Here is a 12,339-nt window from a genome sequence, read left to right as displayed (position 1 = left end):
GGACTCACCGTTCTTCTGGCAGCAGCTTCTGGGTCTTGCAGCCCAGCGCCACCCCGCCTCCCACCTCCCCGGGCAGAGTGAGGCCCTCTTGAGGACACGTGATTGCCTTTGTGTAAAGATGATCCTCCTGCTGCATGCTGACCACCAGGAGAGCTGAGTTCAGTTTGGAGCTCAGTGCTAGTCAATTAGCAGATGCATTATGATCTCCAAGCTTTGAAGCATGGTTTCCTAAGCAGCCGGACCTCATCTATCATTGCCAAATTGATACCAGGAAAGAAAAAACACTTCCCTTTTGCTTTGTGGAAACTATCTGCTAAATGTACGAGGAGATGATGTCAACAGAATGAAGGGTTTCCTGGTCTAAAAAAGCTTTACTATTGTTTAAACCACATTTTTTCTATGTACAACGAAAACCTTACTTTGAAAATATATAAAATTGGCACACATGCATCTGTGAAGGTTGTTAAATCCATCCTTCTTAGCAATGATTCTTTGAAGTGTGGCCTACATGATGCCCCAAACCTGCCATTATGCCATTTGCTGGACAGAGCCGTTCCGTGCACACTGCATCAGTCTAGGCAAAAACTCTCAACAAGAACTCTCTTTGGTGTCTTTTTATCTTTTCACCCACAGGAATTTTGTGTAAGTTATATTACTGATTCTGAAGTAGTTCTTAAACCAGGAAGTATGCTCAGGTTTTCAAGATTGAAGCATTGTGTTTGAAATGGTGTGGAGAGATTCAAACAGTTCTTTTACCCTTACACACACACACACACACACACACACACACACACACACACAACTGTCTTTCGCTAACAGTGGAATTAGGCTGAATTAACATATCCAGTAAAAGAACAGGAAATATAGGACAATTGGTTGGTGGGGACTTAAAATGAAAAGTGTTATTTACTTAGAAAATGGATTCACTAAGTGTTAATTTACACTTAGTGATTTAACCTCACTAATTTAACCTCAGCTGTGCTCTTTTTAGGGGCTGGGATGAATAGATTACTAAGCCAGCAGAATTATAAATATATATTTGTGTATTAATTGCATCATAACTTTTAATAAACATATCTGAGGAGACTGGCAAAGCATATCTCCAGTGCAGTGTATATTAGGTGACAATATAGATAGGAGAATTTTAAAAATACATAAACAATTATATGATCTAGTAAAATATAACTCAAGGGATCTTCTTCTGTTTAACACTGTATATCAAGAATATTATGAGTCAAGCTATCTTGTGAAATGTGCTAATCAAAACAAAACTGGAAGAGAAGGAAATATACTAGATAATGCAGTCAAGATTCCAGAGAACTCTCTAAGAATTCAACAGTCTCAAAGATTGCAGCGAATAATGTTATATCTAAAGAAGATTTAAGTTTTGCATTTGAATGAATATGAATAATTTTTCATTTAAAAAATGAAGTAATAGGGTGGGAGATACCTGGATTCATAGGCATTTATGTGAAAAAAAGCTCAGAGTTTTAGTGGACTCTAGTTAAACGTAAGTAAAATTTATTAAGATAAATATCTCAGGACTTAGAGATATTGTATAGACTGGGAAAGGCAAAATAATTTTAATCTTCAGTGGTCATGATACATGTGGGGTATTATGCTTAGTGTAGATGGCTCCCCACTTACAAGGATTTGATTTAGGATTTTTCAATTTTACAATCATGAGAAATTGATATATTCTTTCAGGAGAAATTGTTCTTCAGATTTTGAATTGTGATCTTTCCCTGGGCTAGCAATATGCTGTGGGGGACTCTTTTGTGACACTGGGCAGCCATGGCAACTGCACACGATCGTGAGAGAAAAGAACGACCAGCTCGTACGACCATCCGGTTTCCACTTCCAATACAGTATTCCATAAATAGCTTGAGACAGTCAATGCTTACTTATAAATAAAAAAGGCTTTCTGTTAGATTATTGTGTCCAACTGTAGGCTGACATAAATGTTCTGAGCAGGCTTAAGGATGGCTAGAACAAGCTACGATGTTCAGTAGGCTAGGTGTATTAAATGCATTTCAAATGACAATATTTTCAGCTTATGATGGTTTATCTGGATGTAGTCCCATTGTAAGTTGAGGAAAAACTGTACTTGATGTAATGCTTTAATGGAAACATTTGCAAACTATGGTATCGTATCCCCAAAAGAATGGAAGTGATATGGTGACAGGAATGGAAATCATTCAATGTGAGGAAGCATTGAAGGACCTGGAACATATAAACTAGGAGAGCAAGACTGTAGAATACAACAGCAATGCCAGGTGTGTTCATACAGAGAGAGCAATATTAGATTTCTCCTCTATTGGTCAAGAAGACAAATCTAGAATCAATAAGTGAAAATTACAAAAAGGTATTTGACTCAATGTAAGGACTTTTCCACTCATCAGAATTGTAATGGGAGAAATCTTAAGATGAAAAGTCTCTTATCACTGGAAATTTTCAACTAGAAATTAGACAACCTCATGTTCAAAGCTGTAAAGTATTTCTGGACTGTACAGAAGTTTGTCTATTATTAGATGGATCTGTTAGGGACTTTTCAAATATATTTAAATTTTAAAACTGTTCAACCAATATTTTATTGCCATATTTTGATATGTAGTTCTCTGCAATAATCTCCTATACTTAAATATATCTATATATTTATTTATGTTTTAATGAGATATAATTGACTTTTATTAAAAACCAAACTCACAGAAAATAGAAATGCAGAATCGATGACAGTCCTTTTTCCAAATCTTTTAATAAAAGCAAAGTGAAGAATTTTTTCACTTCCAGCTTGGCATGGCCAACCAAGCTTACAATCAATTATGCAACGATAAGTCATTTTCAAATGATTTCTTTAGTCAACCTACAAACATGCCTCCATAGGGAAAAGATTTTGATCTCTACTTTGAAACACTCCCTTTACTACTTTTTCTTTCTTTTTTCTTTTTTTTTTGAGCCTATAAATGTCCACCCTTTTTTCTTGCTTCTTAGAGAATCAACTTTGCCATTAAAATTACAAACAAAGGGGTATTTCCTGGGGGTACTTTACGGCCTACACTCTATGTCTTGCCACATGCATCTCTTCTTCCGGTTCACCTACAGTTAGACCAGGGCCAGATAACTTAAGGCCTTTCAAGCCATGGGAAAAAGTTTATTCTTTCCTTCTGAGAGTTGGAAAGTTATTTAGGAGATTTTTGAGCTCAGGGGTGGGATGATCTATTTATATTGTAAAGTGTCACTCTGCTGCTGAGTGGCAAAAAATGATGGCAGAGGGCCAAGGGGAGGCAGGCAACCAGGAGCATGTTTGAAGCCAGAACAGACTGTATGTAGCTAAGGCTAAAGTGATAGTTCATCTTAAGGGCGATATGAAATGCTGGGGTTTAGGATAGACTGTATTTTAAAATACAGCTTTCAGAAAGCACCTGACTGGTATGAGGGCATCTTTTGCTACATAACAACTGGAATTCATTCTCTGAACTCTCATGCCTCTTTCATTTGGTAATTACTGACACAAGGGGAAACTTAAAAAGGCCCAGGAGGGTCCTAGTGAGCACTTCTGCAATAGGGCTGTGAATAGTTCTTGGTCATTAGTTTAGCTTTTCTTTGCCTCCTCTTCTAAGGAAAAAAGAGAAAATGGACTCTAACACTCAAGAACGAACAAAGGCGGGTAAAAGCATGATTTTCCATGTGTTCACCTAATCAGTTTGTCCTTATTTGAGCGTGTGTGCACACACACAGAGCAGTAGCCATACTGTCGGTAAATAAATGTCTGACTTGGAAGACACTTATATTTTCTAACCAGTGTAAGCACTTTAGCATACAAGTGGAAAACCAGTAATAAAACAGGACTATCTCACTACCATCCTGCTTAGATGGTGTATATGGTTACTTGGCAATAAATCAATGGACCTTCCCTCTTAGACTGTGACAAATTTGGGGGTTTTGAATCTCCGATATAGTAAGTGTACAGTACATAAGGTTTGGTCTAAATTCCACAATAGAGTTAAGAAAAACTGTACCTCGATTCTCTTGTTTTCTCCAAATATCCTGACCTCCCCTTTAGGATGGATATGTCTGTTAAGGCAGCTCCCCTGTCCCCTCATAACCAGTTGCCACACAGAGACTTGGCATCTACCTGGAGAAACCCTTATGTACTCACAATTTGGCAGTATTTTTCACCTTTCAAGAAGGAAATGGATATTTATCTTGCTTTCTCATAATCTGGGAAATAATGCAAAATTTATGTAACAGATTTTTAGAATAAAATGGGAAACTGCTTGGCTAACATTGGAAATAATCACAAATAATAATAGAGTTTGTGAATGCTTACTTATTAGATCAAATGCACAAAGTTTTGGGTTTTTTCTTTTTTAGTTTAAGCTGCAAGATTTCACTTGGCACAGTGCCTAGAATGTAAGGGAAATTTATAAGCAGCTAAGAGTTCCCTCCTTTTTGCTTTTGTTGAGATTGATGCCTGAGGCTTGATAAAATACAAATTTGTGCTACTCCATCCTGTATGCGGGCACATCTTGTTTACTTAGGCACAACACACATGTTATTGTGTTGATTTGATTCTTTGCATAAATGATGAGAGAGGGAGAATCAGCAGAACAAAGGGACAAGAAACAGCTATTGTTGATTTGCTGAACTGAAGTCCTTTGTAGTGAAGCAACTTTGAAGTAATTCAGAGAATAGTGGACTTGGAGTCCAAATATCTGGATTTGAGCCACAACCCTGGTGCTCATTAGATTTATGACCTTGGGCAAGCTATTTGCTTTCCTGAGCTTCAGTCTTCTCATTTGTAAAATGCCCTCCCATCTCAAAGGTCTGTGATGAAACCCTGCCTCAGAAGAATCTGGCACATAGGGACTGCTCCAAAAAGTCTAGCTGAATCTGAGAACTCATTGTTCCTAGTTTCCAAGTTGCCTGGCTTCTGCTATGTTTTATTATCTTTGAAAGTTTTGGCTTGACTATTTAACCATAATGCCTCAAAGTAATTCCAAGACAAGGCAAGGTTAAAAGGAAGAATATTTAATGAGCTGTAGACTTACTTTTTCTATTTCTTTTCCCAGAAGGCTGTCCTAAAGATTTGGAAATACAAAATAGTCTTTGTTACTCTTTTGGTGGTTGACTGTACCTTGAAAATTGTCTTTCACCTGATTTTATGTAATTATCAATGTTTAAAGCTGTTGTTATTATCTGGTGCATCTGACCCAGATACTCTTTTGCTCACTCAGATATTTCAGAGCAGTTTTTTTCCATCTTTAAAAAATTTATTACCGAGACATATTTTTGAGGAGCATGAAATGTTTAATTGATTTTTCAAAGTAAGTGGAATATTATGATGAAAAAGAATTATCAGATTCAAAATGCCTTTTCAAACTTCATTCTTTTTTTCTTTCTCCTGGCTCCTGTTCCCCTATAAACCTTTCAAGTAACCAAGTTCATTGTTTTCTGGATTATCCTCCTCATTTCTTTTTGCCAGAGTAAACACATGCACATATGCCCTAAGAGTATCTCATATACTATATCCACTTTGTTTTTCTTATTAAGATATCCTAAAAAAGCACTCTATAACTATTCATAGAAGTCTTTATTCTTTTTATGCTACATAGTCCATAGTCTTCCATTCCATATATTTGGGCATTTAGATAGCTTGCAATATGCAAATAATAAGCAGCATGTGTTTTCATACTGTCCTGAACATATCTTCGCAGTAACTTTGTACCAAAGTTAAACCTCTCCCTCCATGTTGCCCTCTAACCAGATAAGGGCATTCCAGGACAGTTTCCACGCCCATGCCTCCATGATGTCAGCAAGTCGGCCCACGAGCCATTGATTCCATTAGGCTCCCCTTTAAAATGCTCTCACTCTGAGTGACTCTTGGGAGATGCATTATTTCTATTTTGTCAGAATGTACATAATATTTTCACCCATGTATCCAAACCTATATCTAACCCTGTACTGGTTCTATATTTAAGTATATTAGATGCTCACCTGTCCTTTTGTAGAAGCTTCTTGGTCATTTCTTGTTTGGTGGAGTTCGTTAGAGTAGCATCCTCAGTAAGGGTTCATGGTTATAGTGTGTCTTGAGTTCCTTCTTATTCAAAGCTCCTTATGGTTATAGGCATGATACTTAAAGGATTGCTTGGTTGGGTATAAAATTCTTGGCTCACCCTTTTCTTAGATTTTTATAAATGTTGCTATACTGTGGCCTTGCTTTTTATGTTGCTCTTGAGAATTTGGCACCCATACAATTTTTTTATTTGTATAATATAATGTTTTTATCCAGGAATCCTGTTGATTTTGTTTTTAATTTTAAAGACTAGTCATTATACTAATATAACATCTCAGAGTTTATCATTCTGGGTCAGTTTTCCCAGGTACACAACAAGCCTTGGGCTTTGAAATCTTTGTTAGATTATTTAGGTTAGAATGTTAAATATTATTTCTGTTAGATTGTTTTGCTCTTCTGCTGAAACTCTATGCATGTAGTTACATGCATGCTGGGCCTTCTTTGCTTTTCTTCTGCTTCATTCATTATCTCCTTAACAATTTGCATTTCTTTATCTCATTTATTGTCTTTATTTTCTTCTTTTCATTAATGTCCCTTAATCAATTTTCATTTGGATTTATTATCCCTTGAGCACTTTGTAACTTATTCTCCTTTTCTGAGATTTCATTGTTACTGTTAAATTTATTTCCTGAGTTCACTAAACTCTTGTTGTTTTCTTCCTGTGAGGGTTTTTTTTGTTGTGGCAGTTAGTTTTTAGACCATTTTATTTTTGCTTGTTGAATTTTTGATTCTCAGCTTTTTAGGAAATACCTTCAAATTCTTGTTTGAGGATTAAAATTCCAATTCCAATGCTGTGTTTCAGTTTTCCCCAGCTCTGTGTATGTGGTGGGGGGTAGGACAGGGAGACGTTTCTGAAATGAAATCTTTGATTCATATGTTCTGTTTTCTTTTTTCAATAGCTTTATCTGAAATTTGTCTGCTTTTTTCTATTCCTGAATGTCTAATGGACGAGATATCTGATTTGAGAGTACCTCCTTCAGTTTATCAAGGTACAGCTTAGGTAAGAGAATTGTTTCTCTTGGTGATGGTAGAGCCTGACAAGTTGTTTTATTTTTGCCCCGTTTTTGCTGCAAGATCGTTGCTTCCCTCTCCTGTACACTGCTTTGCCCTTACTACCATGTCTCCCCAGGACACCCCCTCTTCTATCATCTCCCCCAGAGGAAGTTCCTCTCTCAGGCTGCCACCTCCATCTCTTCTCATTTTCAAGTGCCTTCTCCAGGGTTGCTGCTGTGAATTCCCAGGTCTCAGACCAATTTTGGGTTTTGGTATTGAACTTTTTGTCCCTCTGGGTTATTTTCCTGGACCTCACATATATGCTCTATTCCTCTTCTCTTGAGGTCCAAGAAAATAACCTTGCCTGAAACCATCCCTTCTTTTCTTTGCCTAGTAACTTCTTCGCCCCACCCTCCTTTCTACAAAAACTTTCCATTTTGTACAACTTCTTAGAGCATCACTCTGCTTGCTAGGAAGGATGCTGGCCAATTCCTGAATCATTTAATACAGCCAGTTAGAGTTTCACTTTTACCTGGTTGAATTTTGTTTTTTAATAATATGTAAGCAGGAATTATGAGGCTATTTCATTTATTTGAAGAAATTAGTAGATTACCACCATTAGCCAATGAAACACCAGGTTGTTTACTATTAAAGTGCCAGATAGCTTTTCTTAGGTGGACTGTCTCATTAGCAGAGTGCTAACTCTCACGAGTCCGCCAAATGCCTAAGCGGCAGGGCCAAGCAGCCTGCCCTGAAGAGTCCAGATGGACAGCTCTGCGGGATGGGGCGTCTGGAGGGAGCTGTCGGTCCATGACCGTGAATGCTAACACCTGTGTTCACCGGGCATTTTGCGGCCTGCCGTGGACCCTTAAGAAAAATAGACCCATGTGTCATAATTGTGATTTATTTATTTATTCTAAAACATTTGTTGAGCACATGCCATGTGCTACTCACTGTTCCAGCACTAGTGAGAGAGCAGTAGTCAGACAGCCAAGGTCCTGGGCCTCTTGGAACATTTATTCTACAGGGAGAGAAAGAAGACATACTAATAAACATTTAAATACCAAACATTATTTCCTACAGTAAAGGGCTATGAAGGGAAAACAGCACTGTGATAAGACAGGCAGTGGAGTTAGGGGACGTGTCGAGTGTTGTCGGGAAGTCTTCTCTAAGAGGTGACATTTAAGATTAGACTTGAGAAGATCATAGAAAGCCACTCACACGGAAAATCAGGAGAAGGGCCTTTTCCAGAAAGAGGAATAGCAACTGAGATTGGCACATACGAGGAACAGAATCAAGGCCGCTGTGGCTGGAGCTTAGTAAGCAGAGAGCGGAGTGGTTTGAGAGGGAGGAGTCCGTTCATTTGTAATGGAAATGAACTGAAAACTGTAACCAAGGTCTTTACGTTTAAAGGGCAAGTGATCTAAGCCGATCCTGCTTTTGAATGGTCACACTGGGTGATCTGCTAACTAGCTGGAACTGGGAGGAGGAGACCGATTAGCAGGTTATTGCACTAGGCTTAGAAAAAGATAGCGGTAGCTTTGATCGGAGTGGCAGCGCTGTGGCAGTAAAATATAATCGGAAAGGATGGTAAATAGAAATTATTACTGGATTAGATTGGTGAGAGAGGGCAGGGAAAGAACGGAGGATGACTTCTAGGTTTTGGATTTGAGCATATAATTGAATGTTGAGACAATACTGCAAACAAATTGGCATTTAATGTTGCAGGAACTGTTGCTGATACCATTTAGTTTTTTTCTCAAAAGGAGGAAGGAGAAATGAAAAAGCTAAAATGAAGATTGGTAGGAAATTTCCCTTTTCTGTTGCTGCACCTGGTCAGAACTTCCGGTTCAGGTCTGCAGCGCTGGTAGGCCGGCAGGGAGTCACTGGTGGCCTGGGAGCGGCTGCTCAGGCTCCAGTTCGCAGCAGCCTGGGCCCCCTGCCCAGCTCTGCCCTCAGTCTTCTCTGAGAGGTGACACTGAAGATCAGGCTGAAAATATAGAAATCCAGTCATATAAAGAACCAGAAGAGGAAAGGGGAGCAAATTTTGCCACCCCAAGATACGCTGCTTTGGCACATTCATTACTTTAAACTGATTACTTTTTAAGAAACTGTAAACACAGTAGAAGCTCTGAAAACTGAGTAGAAATTAGCCTTTCCTAAGAGACATTTACATTTGTAAGGTGTCTCCCTGCTGTACAAGGAAGAGGGGGAAGGACTAAATCTCTAGAAAGTGCCATCAGCTGTCATGAGGACCACATCCTGGCTCACTGGGCTCTGCGCGCTGGCCCCCCATAACTGATTCCCCATCCCCAACATATCTTGTCTTTAGCTGAAGACGGTTATTGAAGGTGATGGCTTTGGCCATTTCTGGGAGTTTCCTCTGTATTCCCGGGTCTCTCCCATGTATACATGCCGTTAAATGTTTGTTTATTTTCTCCTGTTTATCTGTCTCATGCAAATTTAATTCTTAGCCCAAACAAGAACTTTGAAGGGTAGAAGAAAATTACTCCTCTCCAATAAGAGCCTCTTAGAAAAGGGAACAACAAATGGGTTTGGCACCATTTGAGGAACAGAGCCAAGGCCGGTGTGGCTGAAGCATAAGCGAGCAAAGAGCTAAGTGGTTTGAGATGAGATCAGAGAGGTAAGGAGGAGCCAGAGCATCCGACATGAGGAAGAGTTGGACATTCAAACTGTAAAGCAAAGACACTAGAGAGTTTTAAATGGGGGAGGACTGCACGGTAGGGTATTCCGAGGGAGAGGGTATCCTGCCATTGAGGAACCCCAGTGGCAATAGCCCTGCATCTCCCAGCATTTCTGTTCACCTCTTGCCAACATCCTTTCTGAAAAATTGTGAAAAAGATGAAAAACTCCAGCCTTTTATATCATTTTCAAACCTGCAGTCCAAACGAACCACTGTGGTCTCTTTGTCCTTTTATAGCTGACTTGACCTATGGCCTATTCTCTGAGCTCACACTAGAAATTTGCTAGTCAAGAAAGCTTTCCTTGGTAGTATAAGAACTACCTTCTTAACCTAGAGTGACTAATAAGAGCAACATGCAAACAAAGCAGGCATTCGGGTGAACTGGAGAGAGAGACTCGGCACCTCTGGCCTTGAAGAATAAAAACCTGCGGCCTGAGAGCTCTCTGAAATAAAAGGGTTATCGAGCCTCTACAGGTGCATCCAGATAAGGACTGAGGCCTGGGACAGGCAGTTTCTGCTTCCCCAGCAGCAAGGCCAGTTCACAGAAGACCTCGTCCCTCAGACTCAAGCAACAGGGCTCATTGATGAGGGGTCTCAAGGAAAGAAAATTCTCTGAATTCACGCTGGCTACAGACACAGAAGGTGAGCTGATGCAAAACTGGGGAAGTCCTGGGGTAGGTGCCAGTCCATAAAGAAGGCCTGTGGATGGCGGTCAGACTCTGGTCACCTGTAAGAGGATTGCAGTGGCTCTGGGGACCTTCTAGATAACTACTGAAATGACTTCATCCAGGGACATGAAATCTCTGGTTGGCCACTGCCTCGACTATTGACTGATGACCTTCCCATGTCTGTCTTCCCCATTCTCTGGTCCTTAACATTATTTAATTTCAGGACAACTCAGAAATTTTCCTTATCACCATATATACTGACACATATCTAAAATACATTCATCAACTTCCTCCAGGTGGAAAACCAGTTGGAGAGGTGTCCAGGCTTTGAGCCAATTTTCTTTCAATGTCAAGTGGTACAAATCTTTGGCAAAATGGATAATTATATCCATAGAAAGGCCAAAGTAAATTTTCCTTTAAGCAGAGCTTCTCATCTGATAATTGGATGGCAGGTAAGTGTTCAGACGCAGCAGGTCACATTTTCTCCTCAAGCTGTGCTTTGTGTTTTCCTTCCTGTTTTCCACCGAGACACCTGTGCTACATGCCCCTCGTGTTGTTGCTGAATACTCCCAGACAACCCAACTAGTGGCACAGCTCCTCTGACCTCATTTTCTTCAGAAACAAGCAAAAATTCAGAGTCCCCAGATTTGAATTTTGCATATTCTCTACTTGCCTAGATGAATTTATAATTTTTCTGTGCTTTTATCAGAAAATTGCCTTATTTTTCATAATTAACCTTGAAGTGAAAACCTTATTCAGATAAAAAGTGATAGAGATGTTCTTCTTATGATAACTGTTAATGTGATCCTCACAAGTCTATACTCTCCACTTCAAGTACAACCAACCTTAAAAGAATGGCAATTCATAGCTATAAAACTGTTTCTTCTCTGCTATTTATTTCTTGCTATCTAATTAATATTTATTTGTTTTTAGCTCTCTAGTTCATATGTCACCTTCACTGAAAGCATCTCAGGTAGCACGTAGAGGGAAGTAATGGTTTTTTTAAAGTTCTGACCAGATTTCCCATCAACCAAATATAGTCCTTGCCTTCAAGGGGATGTTTGTAATGAAGAGAGACAGTGCCAACAAATGCCTACAATAAAATATTACATAGCATGATAAATTTATGCATAAAGTATAGAGGTTTGGAAGAGTTGGTGTCTGTATCTGGATGTGGTTATGACAGGAGAGTTTGGGTTTCTCAAAAGAAATAACAGCTAACACTGTTTGGGAGGATAAACAAAGTTCACCTGGTTAAAAACAGTGTGGGTATGAAAGAGGGCGGAGTAAGTTCCTAAGCTGCCAGAGCATCAGGTGTGAAGCAAAAAGCATGGCCTTATGGGTACTCTGATTTGAATTCCTAATTCTTCAATCCTTTCTTTTTCACAGACAACAAATATTTATTGAGTACTTATCATGCCCCATGGAGTTTTTTTTTTTTTCTCTATGAAATGAGCATTCAGGAGCACAAAAGAAAATCAATGTAAGCCATAGTGAAGCTTAAATTCTAGACAGGTAATCATATTCTACAAGATAGGCAATAAACCAAATGAATAAAAAAATGTTCAATATTGTAGTTGATGAAAAATGCCATTGAGAAATATGACACAGGAAAAGGAAATGAGAGTTCTGGCCTGGGGAATGTCAATTTTAAATGAGATGATTAGAGATAGGCTAATTGACAAGGTAACATTTTAATAAAAATCTGAAAAAAGAACTCATGCAGAAAACAGGCAAGAGCATTTCAGGAAGGAAAACCAGTCTCATTTATCTGAGAAATGGTGAAGAAGCCAATGTAACTTCCAATGTTTTTCATTCTCCTGAAGCTTATGCTTTAATCATAATCAAATTCTCTCAATTCTTGGGCATGCATTGCTATTTACATGATACATCTTTCA

Source organism: Manis javanica, chromosome 15 (genome assembly GCF_040802235.1).
Source record: "Manis javanica isolate MJ-LG chromosome 15, MJ_LKY, whole genome shotgun sequence".
Classification (NCBI taxonomy): Eukaryota; Metazoa; Chordata; class Mammalia; order Pholidota; family Manidae; genus Manis; species Manis javanica.
The sequence above is the reverse complement of the archived record's forward strand: the minus strand, read 5'-3'. Positions refer to the sequence as shown.